The sequence below is a fragment of the Monodelphis domestica genome, chromosome 5, assembly GCF_027887165.1.
Source record: "Monodelphis domestica isolate mMonDom1 chromosome 5, mMonDom1.pri, whole genome shotgun sequence".
In the NCBI taxonomy this organism is placed as follows: Eukaryota; Metazoa; Chordata; class Mammalia; order Didelphimorphia; family Didelphidae; genus Monodelphis; species Monodelphis domestica.
In genome coordinates this window covers 74,050,276-74,071,626 of record NC_077231.1, presented here as the reverse complement: position 1 = coordinate 74,071,626, position 21,351 = coordinate 74,050,276, and the positions used below count along the sequence as shown (strand labels likewise).

Here is a 21,351-nt window from a genome sequence, read left to right as displayed (position 1 = left end):
GTTCATAGAGGGAGTCAAATTAGATAGAAATGTCTTGATCAGCTTAGAAGAAGAGGGAGGGAGGTAATCATATACTATGGAAGGAAATGGAAGGAAGGATGGGAGAATCTCTCTCACAAAACCTGGATACTCAAGTAAAATTCCATACAAGTGAGGAAGTTGATATTTTCAACTGAACTGGTCTAAGGAAGGTAGAGAAGATAAATAGCATAAATTCAATACAGAAATTAAGAATGGGAGAGCAACAGGGAAGGTACATTCACAGAGTTATTGGTTATGAGCAAAATGGGTGTGGAATGTGAAAAGAGAATTTATTTTATTTTTTAAATGTTTATCTTCGGTCTTAGGAATGATACTATTGGTTCTAAGATACAAGTGACTTGCCCAGTATCACACAGCTAGAAAATATCTGAGGTCATATTTGAACACAGGTTCTCCAATCTCTGTCCTCTGAGCCCTGCATTTGTCTGAAGAAAGATTTTAAAAGAAAGTATATAACTTGTTATTGGGTCTGGGTGAGGATAGTAAGTAGGGCAGGGAAACAGAAGCTAATTGCAGCAAGATTAGATTATCAGTGCCAAGCATACTCCTGTCCACAACCTTTCTCCCCATAATGAAAAGGGAGCAGGAAGCAAAGGGTTGGGGAGGAACTATAAGAGATTTGGATGAAGAGAAATCAAAACTAATAGTCATAACTATAAATGTGAATGAAACTAAATTACCCATAAAATGGAAAAAGATAACAATTGATTAGGAAGCAGAATCTGATAGATATTATTTGTAAGAAACATTTAATACAATATTAAAATAATGGATTAGAACAAAATCTATTTTACTTGCATTGAACTGACTATAGCAATAACAAAAATCAGGTAGCAAGTCATAATATCAATCTATCAACAAAGAATTATAAGGGAAATAGGAAAATTACATTCTTGGGGAACATATTATAATTTCAACAGCCTTAGTATTAATAAAAATGGTAATAGTAATAATAATTAGCAGTAAAATATTACTTTAAAGTTTTCAAAGTATTAAATTGTCTCATTTAATCCTTATAACAACCTTGTATGTAATAAGTGCTATTATTATGCCCATTTTATAGAAAAGGAAACTAAGGCAAATGGAAATGAAGTGAATAGCCTAATATCACCCAGCTAGTATGGTTTGAAATCAAGGGCAGCTAGATAGTGCAGTGGATAGAGAGCAAGTCCTGGAGACAGAAGGGTCCCAATTCAAATCTTGCCTCAGATAACTTCCTAGCTATGTGACTCTGGTCAAGTCACTTAACCTCAAATTGCCTAGCCTTTACCAGTCTTCTGCCTTGGAACTGATAGTATTGGTTCTAAGAAAGTAAAGGTTTCAGAAAAGGGATAAAAACAAAGTATTTTTGAACTCAGACCTTCCTAACTTTAGATCCTGTACTATATCTACTGTGCCATCTAGCTGCCCCAGAAGGAAGTATAAACCATGTGGACTCTATCCATCATACCATGTGTATATATGCACAAAATGATACAATGACTCTAATAATTAAAGAAAAAGCTAAATGGGTTACAGAGAAAAATAATAAAGCCTTAATAGTGTGGGACCTCTCTTTGTTACTGTCTCTCTATCTCTTGTCTGTCTCCATATATGCCTCTTTCAGATGTGGACAAATATAATTGAAAAAAGGGACCTAAATAGAATATTAGAAAACTTAGATACTCTAATAGATTACTAGTGCTTATTAAACACATATGTATAAAAGTACATAGATATTTCTGAAGCTGTTCATGGCAATTTTACAAATATTGAAATTATTTAAGACAGAAAAACTTCATAAGCAAATGGCAAAAGGCAATAATAGTAAAGATCTTTTATTGGCCACAATTTAATAATAAAATTATATTCCATAAGGGCCAATGAAGAAAGGATGAAAATTAACTGGAAACTAATGCAATCCTAAAGTGAATCAAAGACCAAATGATACATTTTCATAAAAGACAATGACAGGGCAACCCAATAATTTTGGGAAGATATAGTTTTAGAACAGTCCTTAGGAGGAAATGTCTCAAACAATTATGCCAACAAAAGAAAAAAAAATTAATGAATTGATCATGAAATAAAAAGAGAAGTCATGAATTACCCCCCCAATTAGACAATAAAATATAAATTCTCAATTAGATAAAAGATTAATAAAATTAAAAGCAAAAAATGAATAGCTATCAAAGGATTAATTTATAGAACTAGAAAAATAATAGCAAAATTCATCTGGAGGAACAAAAGGTGAAAACTATGAGGGAAAACAAGGGGAAAAAAAGAGGAAGAAGGAAGTGGAGTTTAATAAGGACTAGCTCTTAAACTACACTATAAAATAGTAATCAACTATTTGGTGCTGGTTATAATATACAGTGATCAGTGGAACAGAATAGATATTTAACATAAATAAGCAAATGAATCTAATAACATAATTTAGTTCCATGTATCAAAAAATCAGAGCTATTGGACAGAAGTCTAGCAGAAATTAAGTTTCAACTATACTAATACCATATACCAATATAATCACCAAATGAATAAACGACCAATATGTTAAAAAGACAAGTTATAATAAATTGGAGGAAAAAGTAAGAAATTGCCATTCTAATCTATGGATAGGGAATAAGTTAATCATTAAGCCAGGTGTAAGTTATCACAGAGGACAAAATGAACAATGTTTATTAATGAACTCTAAAAGTCTTTGTACAAACATACAATGCTGCTAAGATTAGAACTAGGTAACTGGAGGTAGGAAGAAGGAAGGCTTTATAAACATCTCTGACAAATATCTAATTTCCCAGATATATAATTACTTTAGATTTGTAAGAATGTCTCATCTTTGATGAATAAATGACCAAAGTATATAAATAGGCAAGGAAAAGAATCCATGCCATTTGTAACCATTATGAAAAATAAAAAGACAAAGGATCCAAATAAGAAAATGGCAAATTAGAGATATGCAAAGGAGAGAAACTTATATAGACTTTATTAATGTCCACCAGATTAGTAAAATGATAAAAAAAGAGGAAAGTGATGAGTATTGGAGAGGCGGTGGGAAAATAAGCACGTTAGTATACTGTTGGTGCAATCATGAATTGGTCTTGTCAGTCTGGAAAGCAATTTGGAGCTCTACTTAAAAAGTGATAGGATTCTTTATGCTTTTTGAACAAAAATGCCACTATTAGTCCTCTGCACATGCAGATATATACATATATATGTGTATATATATATATAGAGACAGACAGACAGACAGAGACAGAGACAGAGTCAGAAAGACAGAGAGACAGAGAGACAGAGAGAGAGAGAGAGCAAAGAATGGAGAAAAGAACCCATGCATAGAAATGACTACAGCAGCTCTTTTAGTTTTAATTGTTTTTCTTTTGTTGCCAACACACTGGAACCAAAGGAGTCTTCATTAACTAGGGAATGGCTAAACAGATTTTGACATATGAACATAAAAGACTATTATTATTTATGAATTGGTAAAAAGTTATGAGGGAAATCTGATATAACTAATAGAAAGTGATGCAGAGAGAAGTAGCTGAACCAGAAGAACATTTAAAAGCAACATTGAAAAAATGAATGATTTTGAAAGCTTTTAATTCTTATCAACTCAATGATCAACCATTATCCTAGAAGACTGATGAAGAATGTAGCCCATCTTTGGAGACACAGGCATTGGACCCAGTGAAGATCAAGTCATTTTTGGAAATATCAATATGAAAATTTGCTTTGCTTGACTTAAATATTTGTTACAAGATTGGTTTGGTTTTATTCATTGTGGGATGGAGAATTGGAGATAGAAAAATAAATGATTCACAACTAAAATAAATCATTTAAAATTTTAAAAGGAATAAGAAAAGCAGGAATTGAAGAATGTAAGGGAAAAGTCTAACACTGCCACAAAAATCTCAGAAGAAAAAAAAAAACAACCGAAAAAAAAAATTAAAAACTAAGAACACAGATAAAATTAACAGGTAACATCCTAAAATCATCAGGGAAAATGAGTGGTATAAAAACAAAAATGGCAAATATCTCTAAATAGATATTGAGCAACAAAGAAAATTACATTACTACCAGATGAATGAAACACAGAACCTTATAAGGGTTTCCCAGACAGCTTGGAATTTGAGAAAAATGTTGCAGAATAGTTAGAGATAAAAAAAGAATTGTGAGAGAAGAATTTAGATGAAAACACATAATAGGTTACTATGGCCTACATAGCACAAATAATTAGTAAAAGGAAAACAAAACAAAAGCCACTTTGAATCCATGGTGACCAGTTTCTGCAAAGAAGAAATGGAGAAAACAACAGATTGAGAACAGATAAACTAAAGTGAAGAACTAGAAACATTAACTAACCGTTGAAAGAATACATGACCCCTATATGATCAAAATGTATCCATTTCAGCCAAAATGTCTAGATAATGTAAGGACCATTTGCCTGCATGATGAGTTTAAAATAAATTAATGCAAGAAATAATATAAGAAAACAGCCAACAACTGAATACAATCCTTGCTAGAAGTATAGGTATACACAGAATATAAAGCATTGGTCAAAAGAATTTGTAGATCACCTCCAGGAAAATAAAGTAAAACAAAACACATTTAAACATCTTCATGCAGTAGTTAATTCTCTGGATAAATAATAAATTCTCTAAGCAATCAAGAGAAAGATTTTCAATAATAAGGAAATCATTTGAGTAACATCCAGAGCCTAGCATAAGTACCTGGTATTTAATAATTATTGACTATTAATATTCTATTCAACACTCACTAGAAACTGTAGAAGTAAAATGAATAGCATTCCTAATAGCAAAAAGACTAAATGCTTCTCAGAGTGAAAATCTGAACCTACTCATCAATGGAAGAGATAGACATTGAATAAAAGGCTTTGAAACATTGATTTTTTAAAAAGAAAGACATTATTCAACTCACGAACATCTCAACAGAAACAGAAGAAAGGTAAAATGTCATAAGTTACACATCTCCCGAGATCATTAAATGCAGTGTGGGGTGGGAGTACACCTAGAAATAGACATCTATGAAGTTAAAGAAATAGCACTAGATGTATGTAATTGAAGAATTTCTAAAGTACACAAGAAGATAGAGTAAAGCAGAATTTAAAGAAATGATGGAGGAAGATGATGCCTGAAATGTCATGGACTAAACCCCAAAACTCTCATCTCACTTTAGAGTTGAATCATTGCATTTGTTATATTTGATCCTAGAAGCAATAGGGAGCCAGTACAGCTTAGTGAATAGTATGGGGTATAATCATACCTGTTCTTTCAGAATGAATATGAGTTTGGCAGCTGAGTAGCAGATGAACTGGAGTGGGAGGAAACTTTTAGTTGGGAGACCAATCAGCAAGCTAGGAAATAAGATAGAAATGAAGTGATTAGGGTCTGAATCTAGGGTGACAATAATGTCACAGGAGAAAAATGGGTGCCATATATGAGAGATGTTATAAAGGGAAACTTAATAGGATTTAGTAATTGATGGGATATAAGGAATGAGAGAGAGAGAAAGAGAGAAGAGAGAGAGAGAGAGAGAGAGAGAGAGAGAGAGAGAGAGAGAGAGAGAGAGAGAGAGAAAGAAAGAGAGAGAGTGAGATATCAAGGATGACACCTAGACTGATGGTTTGGGTGATTGAGGATATGGTTCCCTCAACAGTAATAGGACATTTAGAAAGAGGGAAAAGGTTTGTGGGAGAAGATGAATTTTGTTTTGGGTACGTTGAGTTGAAGATATCTATGAGACCTTAAATTTAAGATGTCAAATAAAAATTTGGAGATGTGAGAATGGAGTTGAGAGAGGTTATTGCTGGATAAATAGATATGAGAGTCATTGTCTGCATAGATTTGAAAAGTCAATCTATAGGAAATGATGAGATTACCATCCAATGAGGGAAAAGCTGACAGAGGGAAGTAGGGACTAGTTAGGGAGAAGGTAAAGATAAGGTAAAGAGACACTATGGTAATAAAACTGCCTTAATACAGATTGAACAAACAAAATTATAGAGATTACATACTGTCTTAAAGGAAATAACAAAAAAATTCCAATTAAACAAAAATACTAGAAAAACAAATGGATGAAAGTACAAATGAAAATCTTAAACTTTAAATATAAAAGGATTAAAAATAAAATAAATTGAGATTGACATGTTGAATAAAGAAAACAAAATTCCACAATCTTTTCCTTAAAATAAATACATATGGGGAAAGCTGGGTAGCTTAGTGGATTGAGAGTTAAACCTAGAGACAAGAGGTCCTAGGTTGAAACCTGGCCTCAGACACTTCTCAGCTGTATGACCCTGGGCAAGTCACTTAACCCCCATTGCCTAGCCCTTACCACTCTTCTGCCTTGGAGTCAATATACAGTATTGACTCCAAGATGGAAGGTAAGGGTTCAAAAAAAACCCCATAAAATAAAAATAAATATAAGCCATACATAGAATACACACATACACCCCCACACAAACATATACATAAGTTTATATATATATATATATAAACATATATGCAAATAAAATTCATTTAAGGAAGTGGCTTTCTGGGAGAAAAAACTTTGTATAAAATTTATTGGAAAATGATTTGGCAAAAAAGATATTTAGACAACCAAGAGTAATTAATTTATGGTTAAATGCATTGTTCAATAGATAAGCCAGTTTTTAAAGAGTAATTGAAAACTATTGACAATCATATAAAGGAATATCTAATATATATATAAAGGAATGTGCCACATCAATAAAAATAAGAGAAATGTACTTCAGAAGCACCTTGAAGTTTTGCCTCACATTCAGCAAACTGGCAAAGACAGCAATGGTAATAGTCAATGTTGAAGGAAGACAGACTCACTAATGCAATGTTGGTGGACCTGTGAATAAGCAGGACTGTTCTGGAAAGCAATTTGGAATTATGTAACTAAAGGTGCTATAGTGTCTCTACCCTTCAACCCAGAGATTCTACTGTTAGACACATACCCCAGCTTAGTCATTGACATACTAAAAGGCTAGATCCATCAAAATAGTTATAGCAGCACTTTTTGTGGTAGCAAAGAACTGGAAAAAAATAGATGCCCATTGAATTGGGGCATGTCCAGAAAAAAAGAGATACATGTAACTTAAATGACAAATGTTTGATGGGGACATGATCGGGGATGTAGACTCTAAGCAATCACCCTGGTGCAAATATCAATAATATGGAAATAGGTCTTGATCAATGACACATGTAAAAGCCATTAACTATGGGAGGGGTTGGGGAGGGGAGGGAAAGAACATGAATCTTGTAACCATGGAAAAATATTCTAAGTTAATTATTCTAAGTTAATTAAATAATTTCCAAAACTTAAAAAGAAATGACAAATGTACTAAATACAGAAAAGCATGGGGATACAGGACCTGATGACGTCAGCAGAGTTAAGAGAACAAGATACACAATGACCTCAACAATCTAAATGGAAAGAAACAAGTAATCATCTATGTCTTCTCAAGAGAGAATATTGTGTGTGTGTGTGTGTGTATATATATATATATATATATATATGTGTGTGTGTGTGTGTGTGTGTGTGTACATTCAATGTGACAAAATGAATATATTGTCAATGAATTCAGAAAGTGAATCTCAATTTAGTCATAATGCAAAGCCTGCCTCAGGCTTATTTAACTCTGGGCAGATACTGCTCCACTAGAGGTCTTGGTTCTCCAGCAAAGTCAATAAAAGTCCTTTTTTATCACCAATAAATCAGTGGAGGGAAAAGGTAATAAAATGATTTATTTTTTGGAGTGGACAAGTGAATTTTTTGGAATAGGAAATTCTTAATGGGGAAATCCATTCTACCAATGTCCCTTAGGTATTTTTTCTCAGTTCTAGATGGTACAGTGTATAGAGAATTGGGTCCAGAGTCGGGAAGATCTGAATTAAAATCCAGCCATAGACATTCACTAGCTGTGTGACCCTAGGTAAGTCATTTGACCTCTGCTTGCCTCAGTTTCTTTGTCTGTAAAGATAAGATGATGAGAATAGCACCTACCTCCCAGAGATCTTGTAAGGATCAAATGAGAAAAGTATATTATATTATTATATATTATATATTATAATATACTATAAATAAAAATGATAAAATGCTTAGCACAGTGACTGACACTTAGCAAGCACTATATAAATGTTTATTTTTGTTAGTGCCTTAGACCTCTGATAGTTTGGAATAAGCTATGGACCTCTTCTCAGAATCATATTTTAAATATATGAAGGATTACAAAGGAAACCAACTATGTTGAAATATGGTTATCAAAAGCAAAGCAGGGAAATATATGTTCTATGATCATATATGTACAATATATCATATTATCTCTTCTTGGAGAGGAGGGAGGGAAAAAAGAATGAGACAGATTTTTGGACAGAGCTAATGTGAGAATTTGTTTCTCTTGGATAAGCATATCTATAATTTAGTACTTATAATAAATCATATATTATTGTTCTATCACATATTATGTTACATATATGTATATGTATACATATATATATATATAATGGCAAAAAGTCACTTAAATCCCCATTACCTAATCCTTATCATTCTTCTGTAAAATGGAAGGGGGAAGGGTTTATAACATTTTTAATGAAAAAAAAAAAGAATGAGAATGTGATTTACAACCGTGTAGTAATATCCTTAAAAATGCCTTAGGTTCCAGTGAGAATATTCATCATTAGAAATGTCAGACACATTAACAGACATGAGACATTATGTTAGAAATATAACTCTACCACAAGAGACAGGGGTGTTCTGTCATGTGGATTCCCTATACTCAAAGTAAACTTACTTACACAGATCCCAAGGTAAGAACTGCTCTACCATGTTGCCCAGAACACTGAGAAGTTAAGTGACTTGTAGAGTCACATTGAGCATGTTTTCAGTAAAGCTCTTAAATCCAGTCCTTCCTGAAATGGAGGAAAGGATGCTTCCCATGACACTACCTTGCCTCTCAAAGGGACAATAAGATGACACATTTTATGCAGATTTTGTGACAAATAATTTTTCCCTTCTTTTTCTTCCCCTGCTACTTTTCTCCAGGGAAGCATGAAGTGAGAGCTAGCAGCACAAGGACAAGCTATAATTGGTTTTAAGTTATCTACAAATAATTTCAAACACCAGGATCATGTTTTCCCTCTCATCTCTTATTTTACTATGTCACCATGTTAGTTTTTACATTAGCAAATTCAAATAACTAAGATAATTCTTTTGCCAAAAGCAATATAATGTACTCTAAAGCCTTTAATATGTTATTTTCTTTTTTAAAAATTACATAATACTACATTTATAACCAAATGGAATTATTTTTCAGCTCTGGGAGAGGGGAGAGAAGGGAAGGAGGAAGAGAGACAATTTGGAAAACATATATGAAAACTTATTATGTGTAATTGGCAAAAATAAATTAATAATAAATAAAAACATAAACAAGCCTCCAGTTCTGGAATATCTGTGACAGTGTTGCCCTCCATTATCATGAAAGAATAAGGATTTGGGCAGCAAGGTGGCTCAGTGAATTGAAAGCCAGAACTAGAGATAGGAAGTCCTGAGATCAAATTTGACCTTCGACACTTTCTAGCTATGCAATGCTGGGCAAGTCACTTAATTCCCACTGACTAGGTCTTGCTGCTCTTCTGCCTTGGGAAATCAATACAACTTTTTTTTTCATTCTAAGATGGAAGGTGGTAAGGGTTTATAAAATTTTTTAATTAAAGAAAAGAAGAATGAGGTTGTGGTTTGCAATGATATAGTAATATCCTTAAAAATGGCTAATGCTCTAATAAAAGTGTCCATTAATAGAAGTGTCAGACAAAAGAGATGTATTATGTTAGACATAATGTCTCTAACATAAGAAACAGAGATGATCTGTCATGTGGATTCCCTTTTCTCAGAGCCTGAGTGGAAGACCTTTCCTGACTTCATTGGCTTCAAGTTTTGGCTGAAGTCCCACCTTCGGAAAGAAGTCTTCCCTTCTCTTTGAGTTTATTCCTAATTTGTCTAAATCACACTCATACATAATTGTTTGCACATTGTCTCCCCCATAGGGCTGTGAGTTATGAGTTCATTGAGAGAAAGGGATATTTATCTTCCATCTTCTGTACTTAGCATGGTATGTGATAAATCCTTGTGAACTTGACTCCTTTCTGCTATTCTAGGGGGATATCTGCTTTGACTCTCTTGTTTGTTGTACTCATCAACGTATCACTCAAGAGAAGCTCCTGGGAGCCTTAAGTTTTCTCTCCCCAAATTTAAGGAAATATTTGAGTTGAAGGAGTGATTTGGTCCTCATTTTCTTTGTTGTTGTTGGACAATTGAGAAGGAAATGGTAAACCACTCTAGTGTGTTTGCCAAAAACACCCCAGATGGTGTTGGACAAGACTGAAATGACTGAACAATGACAACAACAAAACTATTAGTGAGTTAGAGGGAAAAGAAAGGACACTAGAAAAAGAAAGTGGAAGATTTGAGATGATAGAATTCAAGTGAATCATTTAATTGAAATCATCAATGAATACAAGAGAAGATTCAAGTAACAGAGAAAGGATTCAGGCTGAAAGATTAAAGGAAAGGAGGGAAGTAATAATTCTGAGGGAGGGGATATAGCATCAGAGGCTTAGAGAAATTATAGGTGGATGATTATTGACAAAATTATTATATTTGGCAGGTTTAAAGTTATTTATAACTTTGGAGAGGATAGTTTAAGTTGAGTGGCGAGATCAGAATCTAGACTAAAGAGGTAAAAAATTGTGAGAGGAAAGGAAGTGGAGGCATTCATAACTGACAATGTTCAGCTGAAAAAGGGAAGAAAGATATGGGATGGTAGCAGAAATGAATGGATCAAATGAAGGCTTTTTGAGGATGGGAGTGTTTATAGGAAGTTTCAGCAAATTAAATGAATGAAATAAAAAGATAATAAAAAAGAAATAAAAAAGAAATAAAAAATAAAAAGAGGAAAGACTAGAAGCTGAGAGTCTGTTGGCAATGGTCCAGCCAAAAGGCTGTACTATCTCTTGATGGCTATGTGAGTGGCGATAAGAAGGCAGGTATAACAGAATCATTGTGGAAGTTGAATCATTAGAATTATGTTAAGTGGTTGGATATAAGTATATGAGCATTTATATAGAGCTTTAAAGCTCATAAAACATTTAACAAATATTTGATCCTTGCAACAACCTTGGGAGGTAGGTGATACTGTTAACCTTATTTTACAGATGAAGAAACTGAGACAGACAGCAACTAAATAACGTGTTCAGTGTCACATAGTAAATGTTTGAAGCTGGATTTGAATTTAGCTCTCCTGATTCAAGTTCTATGTTCTATCCATTGTGCCGCCTAACTGGGATTAAGGAGAAGCAAGACTCAAAAGTAACTGCAAGGTTGTAATTTTGGATGAGCGATTGAATGAATGCTGTACACTGTCTCCTTAGTGGGATCAAGAAATTTATAGGAATAAATTTTTAAAGGAGGAAGATAGTGTGTTCCATTTTGGTTCCTGTTTTCCCTATTCTCATAAAACTCATAATCTTTATATTGTGTTGGGACATAGAATAAGACTGTTGCCATTTCCTTATACATCTTGCCTTAGTAGGCATTATTTGGAATTAAATTTCTAAAAATTCTACTTTTCTTAGTTTTTTAGTAACTGAGTTATGTCAGCCATGATCACCTTTAACACCTAAAACTAGCATTTCCCAATTTTTTTCTTTTTAAAGTATTTTGGATTAACAGCAACTGGCATTTCCAACTGCTGTTTTAGGTATCTATTACTAACATGATTTCATTTTTAAAATAAATTTGATGTTAAGAATTTCATTTAATTGACAGTTCTGTAGTCACAAAGTCTTGCCAAGTTCTCCTCAAGAGATGTCTTTGATTTTATATATATCACCTTTATTCTAGGCATCTTTTTTTTTTGCTTTTGTTAAAAATACATTTTATTTTTTCCTGATTCCATGTAATAATGCTTTTTAAAATACATTTTGAGAATTTTTAAATCCAAAGTCTCTCCTTCCTCTGTTCCCTCCTTTCTTCCTGAGAGCATAAGCAATTTGATTTAGGTTATGGGTACACATTATGAATTCAAACACTTCCTCTTTACATGTCAGGGGCTAGCTTTTTATTCCCACCAGAGAAATAGTTTTCTGTCATCCAGGTACCATGCTGCTATAATATATCTCTCTTTAAAGCAGTTCCTTGGCTATTCAGGTGATAAAAAAAAAAAACAAGCTAGTTTTTCTGGGCTTGAGAGATATAGTATATATATATATATATATATATATATATATATATATATGTATATATATATATATTTTAAAATTCAGTAATTAAAAAAAAACAACACTGAACAGAAACACAAAAATAAAATTTCTAAATAAATATTTAAATTTCATTTATTGATTTTAATGCATAACATCATAATTTCTCACTTACTACTCCTATCTCCAAAAAGATTTTTCATTATCCATTTTCATTAATTTTTCCCCTCTTTGGTTATAGGTAGAGGTCACCCATTCTTTTAGTCCTGATTTAGCTTTCAATTATCTCTTAAATATCTTCTACGATGGTTCTATTCTTTGTATTTGTAGGTCTGAATTCTTCTTTACTATTTCATTGCATTAATGTAGTACATTTTTTAAACCATTATCTACTCTTGGACTTTTATTAAAAATTGCATGTAATGTTTCTAGAAAAGTTTTTGGACAAATAGCACTTGGTATTTATTGTCTTAAGTAATAATTTCATGGTATATTTCCAACACTAGGTGAAAAATAGACTTGTTTTTCATTACTTTTACAGCTATATTCCATTCCCAAAATAATTTGATCATCTTACAATTCCACCAACAATGAAAGAGCACAGTTCTTTTCTTACATCCTTGCTACCATTGCATTTAATTACTGATAATTACTTTGCCAATTGGAAATGTTATTAAGTCCTACCTCAAAGTGGTTTTAATTTGTGCTTTGTCAGTTAGTGAGATGAAGCATCTTTTTCAAGTGGTTTTTAAAAGTCTGAGTTTTCACTTTTGAGTAGACATGATTTTTCATCATTTATAAGAGGCCAAATCATTTTCAATTATATTTCAAAATAATTTTAATCCTTCAAGTACAAAAATATTTGCATTTCAGAAAATACTGCCTTTTGCAAATTGGAAACCCACTAGCAAAATATAAGAAGGATAAAGACAACAGGCTAAGAAACCTTTAAAGCCAGAGAAGTCCATATAGTTGAGACAAGAAATGCTCAAATGGATCTATGATTTCATTATTTCAGGAGTTACCTCAAATGAAGAAAATAGCAACCCATCTGCATATACTCTTCTTTTTTGGGGGGTGGGTAGGTGGTGAATCCTCACATTCTGTCTTAGAATCAATACTAAGTATTGTTCCAAGGCAGAAGAGGGATAAGAGGTAGGCAATTAGGGTTAAGTGACTTGTCCAGGGTCACACAGCTCTCTGAGGTCAGATTTAAACCCATGCTTGGCTCTCTATCCACTGAACCATGTAATTGCCCTTCACCTATCCTTCTATATGTGTTCTTTCAAAAATCTTCCACATGATGGGGGTGGGGGTGGGGAACAGCAGGGTGGCTCAGTGGATTGAGAGCCAGGCCTAGAGATGGGAGATCCAAATTCAAATCTGGCCTCAGACACTTCCCAGCTGCTGTGGACCGTGTCATGTCCTGAGTGCCCTGACACATGTGTCGTTCTTGACACGCTGGCGTTTCTGACACGTGTGTTGTTCATGACACGTGTAGTGCCTTTTTACTTTTATATTAGGGATCATGTCTCATGACATGTCACGTGACCATCCCTGACACGCGTGTCGTTCTGGTCATATGTGTCATTCCTGACACATGTGCCGGTTCAGGACACATGTGTCGTCCTGGACACACGCACCATTCATGACATGCGTGCCAGAAACCGCAACATGTGATCAGAACAACACGTGTGTCCGGAACGACACACATGTCCAGAACGACACGTGTGTCAGGAATGACATGGATAGCCAGAACGACACACGTGTCAAGAATGACAAGTGTGTCCATGTGCCATTCATGGCCCGCGTGCCGTTCTGGCCATATATGTCGTTCCTGACACACGTGTCAGAACCGCCACATATGCTCAGAACGACACGCATGTCAGGAATGACACATGCGGCCAGAACGACACGCGTGTCAGGGTTGGTCAGGTGACATGACATGGCCCCATGTGACATGACATGGCCCACTTGACATGTCATGAGACATGATCCTTAGATATCTTTAGACATAGAAACTGTTCCCTACCTTGTTAAAGTTTGTTGAATTAATGTAACATATTACTGTAGGGTGGAATGCATGGCATAGCCAGGTCATTCTTTTAAAAGATATTTGCTTCTAAGTGCCTTTTTACTTTTATGTTAGGGATCATGTCTCATGACATGTCAAGTGGGCCATGTCATTTCACATGAGGCCATGCCATGTCACCTGACCAACCCTGACACGCGTGTCGCTCTGGACACACCTGTCATTCCTGACATGTGTCGCTCTGAGCATATGTGTCATTCCAGACACATGTGTCTATCTGGCCATATGTGGTGGTTCTGACACATGTGTCAGGAATGACACATGTGTCCAGAACGACAGGCGTGTCTGGGTTGGTCACGTGACATGGCATGGCCCCATGTGACATGACATGGCCCACTTGAGATGTCATGAGACATGATCCTTAGATATCTTTAGACATAGAAACTGTTCCCTACCTTGTTAAGGTTTGTTGAATTAATGTAACATATTACCGAAGGGTGGAATGCATGGCATAGCCAGGTCATTCTTTTAAAAGATATTTGCTTCTAAGTGCCTTTTTACTTTTATGTTAGGGATCATGTCTCATGACATGTCAAGTGGGCCATGCCATGTCACATGGGCCATGTCACGCTACGTGACTGCTCCCTGACACATGTGTGGCGGTTCTGACACGTGTGTCAAGAATGACACATGTGTCCAGAACGTCGTGTGCCGGAGTCGACACGTATGTCGAGAACAACACGCGTGTCAAGAATCCCTTGCCCATTCATCAATTGGAGAATGGCTTGATTTTTTGTACAATTGCTTTAGCTCTTTATAAATTTGAGTAATTATATCTTTGTCAGAGGTTTTTGTTATGAAAATTGTTTCCCAATTTGTTGCTTCCCTTCTCATTTTGGTTTCGTTGGTTTTGTTTGTATAAAAACTTTTTTTAATTTGATGTAATCAAAATTGTTTATTTTACATTTTGTGACTCTTTCTAATTCTTGCTTGGTTTTAAAATCTTTCCCTTCCCACAGTTCTGACATGAATACTATTCTGTGTTCACCTAATTTACTTATAGTTTCCTTCTTTATGTTCAAGTCATTCACCGATTCTGAGTTTATCTTGGTGTACTGTATGAGATGTTGATCCATACTTGGTCTCTCCCACACTGTCTTCCAGTTTTCCCAGCAGGTTTTGTCAAATAGTGGGTTTTTGTCCTAGAAGCTGGGGTCTTTGGGTTTGTCATATACTGTCTTACTGGGGTCACTTACCCCAAGTCTATTCTACTGATCCTCCTTTCTGTCTCTTAGCCAGTACTAAATTGTTTTGATGACTGCTGCTTTATAATATAGTTTAAGATCTGGGACTGCAAGGCAATCTTCCTTTGTATTTTTTTTCATTATTTCCCTGGATATCCTTAATCCTTAGTTCTTCCAAATGAACTTTGTTATGTATTTTTTCTAAATCAGTAAAAAATAAAATTTAGATGTTCAATGGGTATAGCACTAAATATGTAAATATGTTTGGGTAGGATGATCATTTTTTATTATACTGGCTTGTCCTACCCATGAGCAGTTAATGTTTTTCCAATTGCTCAAGACTAGTTTTATTTGTGTGGAGAGTGTTTTGTAGTTGTGTTCATATAGTTCCTTTGTTTGTCTCGGCAGATAGATTCCTAAGTATTTTATTTTGTCTAAGGTGATTTTGAATGGAATTTCTCTTTCTAACTCTTGCTGCTGAGCTGTGTTGGAAATATATAGAATTGCTGATAACTTATATGGGTTTATTTTGTATCCTGCAACTTTGCTAAAGTTGTTGATTTTTTTTTCGATTATCTTTTTGGTTGATTCTCTAGGATTCTTTAAGTAGACCATCATGTTATCCGCAGAGCTCCTTGGTCTCCTCCGTCTCCTCCTTGCCTATTTTGATGCCTTCAATTTCTTTTTCTTCTCTAATTGCTACTGCTAGTGTTTCTAGTATAATGTTTAATAGTGGAGGTGATAATGGGCATCCTTGTTTCACTCCTGATCTTATTGGGAATATGTCTAGTTTGTCCCCATTGCAGATGATGTTCGCTGATGGTTTTAGATATATACTGTTTATTATTTTTAGGAATGCCCCTTCTATTCCTATGCTTTCTAGTGTTTTTAATAGGAATGGGTGTTTTTTTTTTATCAAATGATTTTTATGCATCTATTGAGATAATCATGTGATTTTTGTTGGTTTGCTTGTTGATACGATCAATTATGTGGATGGTTTTCCTAATATTGAACCAGCCCTGCATTCATGGTATAAGTCCTACTTGATTATAGTGAATTGCCCTCCTGATTACTTGCTGGAGTCGTTTTGCTAGTATCCTTTTTAAGATTTTTGCATCTATATTCATTAGGGAGATTGGTCTATGATTTTCTTTCTTCATTTTTGACCTGCCTGGCTTTGGAATCAGTACCATGTTTGTGTCATAAAAGGAATTTGGTAGAACTCCCTCTTTGGTTATTATGTCAAACAGTTTGTATAGTATTGGGATTAACTGTTCTCTGAATGTTTGATAGAATTCACTTGTGAATCCATCTGGTCCCGGGGACTTTTTCTTAAGGAGTTCTTTGATGGTCTGTTGAATTTCATTTTCTGATATGGGATTATTTAAGATTTCTATTTCTTCTTTTGTTAGTCTAGGCAATTTATATTTTTGGAAATATTCATCCTTATCACCTAGATTGGTATATTTATTGCCATATAATTGGGCAAAGTAGTTTTTAATGATTTCATAAATTTCCTCTTCATTGGAGGTAATGTCCCCCTTTTCATATTTGATGCTGTTAATTTGCTTTTCTTCTTTTCTTTTTTTAATTAGATTGACCAGTGCTTTGTCTATTTTGTTTTTTTCAAAGTACCAGCTTCTAGTCTTATTTATTAGTTAAATAGTTCTATCACTTTCGATTTTATTAATTTCTCCCTTAATTTTTAGGATCTCTTGTTTCATTTTCTTCTGGGGGTTTTTAATTTGTTTGCTTTCAAGTTTTTTTATTTGCATTTCCAATTCATTGATCTCTGCCCTCCCTAATTTGTTAATATATGCACTCAGGGATATGAATTTTCCTCTGAGTACTGCTTTGGCTGCATCCCATAAGGTTTGGAAGGATGTCTCACCATTGTCTTTTTCCTCAATGAAATTATTAATTGTTTCTATGATTTGTTCTCTAACTGATTTTGGAGAATCATATTATTTAATTTCTAATTAATTTTTGATTTGGCTTTCCATGTACCCTTACTGATTATTATTTTCATTGCCTTATGATCTGAAAAGGATGCATTTATTATTTCTGATTTTCTGCATTTCTTTGTCATGTTTTTACCACCTAGTATAAGGTCAATCTTTGTGAATGTACCATGAGCTGTTGAAAAGAAGGTGTATTCCTTTGTGTCCCTATTTATTTTTCTCCATTTATCTCTTAACTCTAATTTTTCTAAGATTTCATTCACATCTAATAACTCTTTCTTATTCATTTTTTAATTTGATTTATGTAAATTTGATCGTGGTAGGTTCAGGCCTCCCACTAGTAGAGTTTGACTATATATTTCCTCCTTTAATTCTACTAGTTTCTCCTTTAGAAATTTGCATGCTATACCATTTGGTTGCATATATGTTGATTACTGATATTTCCTCATTGTCTATACTCCCGTTTTTATCAGGATGTATTCACCTTTCCTATCTCTTTTAATCAGATCTATGTTTACTTTGGCTTTGTCAGATATCATGATTGCAACTCATGCCTTCTTTATATCAGTTGAGGCCCAATGAGATTTACTCCAACCTTTAATTCTAGCCTTGAGAGTGTCTACCCACCTCAGGTGTGTTTCTTTTAGGCTACATATGGTAGGATTTTGGATTCTAATCCATTTTCCTATTTGTTTTTGTTTTATGGGTGAGTTTATCCCATTCAAGTTCTAAGTTATGATTGTCACTTGTATTTTGATATCCTTTCCTAGTTCTGTCCTTTCTTCTTTTGCTATATCTTTTTAAACCATTGGTTTACTTTTAATCAATCTCTCTAATCCCAATATGCTTCCCTGTCTGGCCCCTTCCTTTTTGTTCCCTTCTTATTTTTGTAGGGTCTGTTAAGTCCAATGGTCTAGATGCTCTTCATTTCAGATTTGATTTCACTGCACTGAAAGTAGGGTTTAAGTATTACCTATTAGTACTCTCTTCCTCTCCTTCTCATAATAGTATGCTTCCCCTCCCCTTCCTATGCATATCTTTGTGTGATAAAGGTTATCCTATTTATTTTATTTCTTCACATATCTGTTGGTGCCATCTTTGATTCCTCCCCTCCCTTTTTTCTTTTTTTGCATACTATCTTATAGCACTTTTATCCCAGTCTCTTCCTGTGAATTATTCTAGGCATCTTAAGACACTTGGCTAATATCAAGGTTTAGGTATCTCTCATAACACAAATCATTAAATGTCATAAGGAGGAACAAATGTCTTTAGAAAGATGGTGCTTCTAAAAGTAGTGACTTTTTCTGTTCTTTGAAATTCCTTGAAGAGATTTTTATATTCTCAAGTGTTTGGGTTTCCTGGGATAGAATGGTTTATAATATTAAATAATAGTGCATAGAAAGTCTTCATTTTAGTAATTATCCAACATCAGTGCCACAGCTTCAAAGAGCAAAATGTTTTTCATTTGATAACATATTTTTCATTCTCATGAGTTCTATAGGAAAAAAATATACATATTTGTATATATATTATTTCTATAAGTCTATACATATTTCTATTCCCCCAAGAACTTTTTGAGGTACCCTCTACTATGAAAATAAGAACTTGTGAGTAATCTTGATTTTTAAATCCAAAATAACTTTTTTTAGAAAAATAATAGATATTTTAATCTATAATCTATATCTATAATAATTAGTATATTTCTATATATCTATATCTATCATAATTAGAAAAAAATAACTTTTTTCTAATTTTGCTAGTTTACTCTCCCTTAATCCACCTGGAATTTATTCCACAATTGCCAGAGTATGATTCTTAGAAATGCCACCTACTGGCAAAGGGAATGTAGTTAAAAGTGATAGAAATTCTTTGTTATCTCCCATTATTCTTTAGTTCAGAGCTTCTTAATCTTGTGTGTGATATGAACTCTATGGTGAAGCCTAAATTTAGATCCCTACTTAGAAGCATATTTTGAAATATATACAATAAAGTATATAGAGTTAAGGAAATTAATTACATTGAAAGAGTTATCAATAGATATTCAAGGACCCAAGTTTTAGCTGAATCTAATCCGGACCATAATATAAGAACTAGACCTGAAATTTTATCAGTGTAGGGAATTCCCAGATAAGGAATGGCCCTCTTTCCATAGAACTTTTTACCTATTCTGTAAATTACTATCTAAATACTGAGAAGAGCCTACTGCCAATGTGTGTTAAAGGTGGATTTGTGTCTAAATTCAGCCTTTCTAGCTGTGTGACCTTCTGCAAGTCATTTAACTTCTGCCTGCCTCAATTTCCCCAACTGTAAAATAAGCATCATGTAAGCATTTACTTTACAGTTGTGTTGAGAAGATCAAATGAGATAATATCTATAAAATGTTTAGAGCAGTGGCTGGCAAGTAGAAGAAATTTTAATAAATTCTTGTTTCCTTTCCTTATCCTCTTCTCTTCCCACTCTTAGATCCAAATCCATCTTTGCAGCAGAGAAAGTATGACATTGGGTGAACTACAGGATTATAAAATTATAGAATTATAGAACTTTCATATTCAGGATGCTTTTACACTCTTAAAAATTATTGAGGACCCCAAAGATCATTTTCTGATAAGGGTTATATCTATCAATATATAACAGATTTGAAATTAAAAACAAATATATTATTAAAATATTAATATATGTAATAAACTCATTATGTGTCAGTATAAGTAACACATGTTATTTTGAAAATTATGTCCTCCAAAGCAAAAAATAGTTAGGAAATTTGCTTTGACTTATATAGTTTTGCAAACTTTTTTAACATCTTATTTAATAGAAGGTAGATGAATTTTCATGTTTATATCTATCTTTATCTCTATCTGCCTTTATTCTGTTTTGATGAGCTGTTTTATTTGAAGTATATAAAGAAAATCAGGCCTTATAGATAGGTAGTTGGAAAAAGAGGGGGCATTTTAATAAAATAATGTCTCTGGATTACTAGTAAAATGTTTTTGACTTTGAAGGCAAGGGTCCAAAGATCACACTTTGAGAACTCCTGAAATACATTAAGCAAAGTCACTACTTTAATGGAAACAAAGGGAAGATAATAGCTAAATAAATAAATAAATATAGTTAAGAATGTCATCATCTGTCCTATAGTAGAAGGAAACAAGCATTTATTAAGTGACTTCTATGTTCCAACACTATGCTAAGTGCTTTGTAAGTGTTATCTCATTTCATTTAACTGGGAGGTAGGTACCTTTATTTTTCCCATTTTACAATTGAGGTACCTGAGTCCAATAGAGATTAAATGACTTGCATTTGAGCTCAGATCTTAATTATCTGATTCTAAGCCCAGCACTCTGTACTGTGCCACAGAGCTGCTTCTTAATATAATAAATATGAATAAAAAGAAACAGATAAAAGAATAAACAAAATGTATTCCTTCTTATTCAATGCCAAATATTAAGTGCCTACTATGTGTTAAGGCTTATAGTAGTTGATAGGGATACAGGCAAAAATTCTACAAGTCTTTTCCCTCAAGGCACTTATATCTTTTTTGGGATGCAATATGTAAACATTTGAGTAAATTAAAAGTACATTGCAAAGAAACTCTTAAATTTATTTCATTAGACACTGGTTTTTGCTAGCATCAGCATTTCCCTTGTTTTTACATTATTCAAAATCACTGCCTTACCCTGATGTTTCATTGTGGGACAGGGGTGACTCCTGGAATTTACATGTTATACAAGGAAATTCAAGCTATTCTAAGTACTTCTAAGCTGGGCAGCTTCAGGTATAGACCCAACCATAGATTATATATTGACTGCCCATTC

The 21,351-nt window shown here is 33.7% G+C and overlaps 1 protein-coding gene across 4 annotated transcripts in view; it reads left to right on the top strand.

Moving 5' to 3' along the window:
• CCER1 (coiled-coil glutamate rich protein 1) overlaps nucleotides 1-21,351 on the top strand; it is a 107,401-nt gene that overhangs the window by 7,556 nt on the left and 78,494 nt on the right. Inside the window, exons 3-4 of one of the 4 annotated variants that reach the window (XM_056798639.1) lie at nucleotides 7,887-7,981; nucleotides 9,091-12,239. The exons of the other annotated variants lie outside the window; for them this stretch is intronic. The gene's annotated coding sequence lies outside the window, so the exon portion shown is untranslated. Of the gene's footprint in view, nucleotides 1-7,886; nucleotides 7,982-9,090; nucleotides 12,240-21,351 lie in introns of those variants that run through there. 4 annotated transcript variants of the gene reach the window in all.